Source organism: Aplidium turbinatum, chromosome 4, assembly GCF_918807975.1.
Source record: "Aplidium turbinatum chromosome 4, kaAplTurb1.1, whole genome shotgun sequence".
NCBI lineage: Eukaryota > Metazoa > Chordata > Ascidiacea > Aplousobranchia > Polyclinidae > Aplidium > Aplidium turbinatum.
Window position 1 is genome coordinate 30,252,842 of NC_137475.1, and position 3,103 is coordinate 30,255,944.

The 3,103-nt window shown below is 37.5% G+C and overlaps 1 non-coding gene across 1 annotated transcript; it reads left to right on the top strand.

The window, feature by feature from the left end:
• The first annotated feature begins 217 nt into the window (after nucleotides 1-217).
• Nucleotides 218-327, top strand: LOC145769719 (U6 spliceosomal RNA). The gene has a single exon (XR_014289044.1). It is a non-coding gene; the product is annotated as a U6 spliceosomal RNA (small nuclear RNA).
• Nucleotides 328-3,103: the final 2,776 nt, after the last annotated feature.

The window sequence follows — 3,103 nt, forward strand, 5'->3', positions numbered from 1 at the left end:
AAACCAAGCACCATGAAACAAACGCTTGTGGAAATCACCGAAAAATCGTAATTCTATCGTAATTAATGAACAGTCTTCCCTCTAAAAAAGCAAAGAGTTGGTTTTTCATCCTTTTTGTGAGAGTCCATAAAACCGTCTTTCTTTTATTTTAGACAACTGTCACTTGCGGGGCTTATCAGCGTGGCAAGAATTTGTTGATTAACAACATTTTACAGTACTTGCTTCGGCAGTACATATAAGTTACTATAAAATTGGAACGATACAGAGAGATTAGCATGGCTCCTGCGCAAGGATGACACGCAAAATAGTGAAGCATTCCATATTAAAAAAAAACATTTTGCAGAACTAAGCTAAATATTTTCATAATACAATCAGAAAAAGTCTTTAAATTTATATATAATATTTTGCCAATTTATTATAAATTGAGTTAGCACACCGACCTATTTTGCCAAAAAAAACTTGCATAAAGAGAACACTGCTCGTGAAACACAATACCGGTGAAACGCACACTAGTGTTTACATGACATTTGCAAACTTAAAATAAGCAACCCTATGCTCACAGACAATTTCGAAATTCGAAAACAGACGTTTTAATCAACCACTGGGACAGTGTGGCTGGACATCGCATTGGAATAGCCTAACTTTAAGCGACCCCCACCTAGAACTATAATCTGATTGGTCGGTTGTTGGAATCGTATGAAAAGCGAAAATATTCTTCCCGGAAAGCATTTTTAGCCTTCGTGCTCTTTAACTTCTCAAGAAAAGTTTTTTTGTTTATACTTGTATGCTGATGCCTTCCACGGGCCGCAGCGATACAGCGTGGCGGGCCGCCAGTTGGTGACCACTGCTCTAAGCCATCCAGTGGTGACATCTCAGTTCTTTTATACTTGCTATTTTTCGGGCTCTTTCAGAAATATTTTTGCTACAATTTATTAAAACTCGCTACAAGTCATAAAATATCAATAAACATGAATATTATGGACATTACTTTGATAGAAACAGGTAAATATTTGGCATTTTTATCTGCCGCCACATTAGGTCAGTGGTTACACGCCCGGCTCAAGATCACGCTGTGCTGGTTCGACTCTCGGGGTATGCGCTTGAGCAGCGCATTTTAGTACTGCTCTCCATTCAGCGGCACCTAGTGAATGAAATAATTCCCTGCAACAACACTTCAACAATCGGAAAACTTCACTCTGCCGATCTTGGTAACCGGCCCTGTGTCAAGAGCCTTTACAAGTATGCGAAACTACCAGGAATAACCAATCAAGGCTTTGTCAATCCGAAGATAAAGATTCAAAACCAGCCCAACCATCTAATATTTTCCTTGTTTGGCCTTTTTTTGTATTATTTTGGCTTTAAGACCTTTTCATAGTCTGGCAACTCGGCTGCTGAATGCTGATATTCAACAAGAACAAATCCAAGCTTGGATTCTGCCACATTTAGTCACAACTTACCATGCTTATTCTATCTTGTTTGAGTTTGGTTTATTTTTGGCCTGTTTTTTTACCTTTTTGGCCTCAAGTTGGCCTATATTTTTGGTGAGTTTGGCCTTTTTTGCAAATTTCAGTCTGGCAACCCTGCAATTTAGTGTCATTAGATGGTCCTGCAATACCGGATTGCAAACCCGATAAAGCAGTTATCGCATGGTACAAAAATTCTATAGCAGGACGTCGCCCAGACTTCAACAACGCTAAGTGATCATTTTAGCATTGTTGTAAGTTGAATTCTATTTACTTGTGCTATTGCTATTTGTATTTTGGCCTCCAAGCACGCAAATTTGGCCGCCGAGTAGGAGCTCTCGGTAGGCCACGATGGCTGTCGGAAAAGAACACGAGTTTTAAGGCCTGTGACCACTAAAGTTAGTCACCATGTAGAGAGCATGTATATCATCCCACAATAAAAAGTTTTAAATCCATTAACTGGTTTGAAACTTATGCACAAAATACCTGAATTTTTTTTTACCCCAGCTTTTGGGTAAAAAAGATTTTTCATGGGGTAAAAAAAACACCTCTTAGTGTTACTGCTTCTTCTTATAATTATCATAATATTGATTTCTTGTGTTTTTTGCTATTGATTTCATATGTAGTGTAGATGACTCTCCACCAGAGGAAAAAAGCTTTTTGTACTCATATTTCAAGGACTGTGAGAGATGCTGAACTCATAGTCAAAACCAACTGGATGGGTCGTGATAATGATGTGAACGATTTTGCACACAACTTTTGTATGCACTTTTGATTAAAATACACATTGTGAAACCGCAAAGTCTCGTTTCTGCAATGAAAACAGCAGCAAGACAAAAAGTTATGTGTACCGTAGTATACTTATGTACGCCATCCTGAATTTTAACTGCAGCTCTAGTTTGAACGTGCGAGTAGGCAATTAAATTTTGTGGATCGTGAATCCCAAAAAATCAATCAGCAGTTTGTGCATAAACATACAACTAAAAAACAACAGACAGGAAATCAAACAACTGTTTGTGTATGTGTCACGATTTCTTTCTATCTCTTACCAAGAGACTTGGAAAGGTTCAATGACGTAGTTTAATGGGTCAAACCGAAAAGCAGTCAATTAAATGTCGAATGGTTCTACCAGTGGAATGATAATCTAACTTCTTGAAGGACTTTAACGAACGGCTTCTCAAATAACTCTAATTTCGAACACAATTTATATCAGCACCAATTCTCATCTACTTGTATTCGATTACTTCAACTCTCAATCAACAATAATCTCTGCACCAACTACCAATCCACAACCCATAACACAACTCTCATAATCAACTCATAATCAACTCTCAGAATAATAATCATTACACAAATTACACCACTATTTATAGAAGGTTGTTTCGGTCTAGTAACTTCGAGAAGGTTACGTAATGTCACATTGTTCTGTCAAGTTGCATTAATGTAAACAAGCAGAAGCCCAAAGAAGTATAAAGAATGTCACGTAGGAGTAGAAGATTCTTACATAATAAATATTTTGCAATCGGACATTTACTGATAAACAACCTTATGACGTCATGACAAACGACGCTCAGAAATCATGAAAAACAACAGAACATTCCAGAGTTGCATACTTACAGACGATTCTAGAAATACATTAC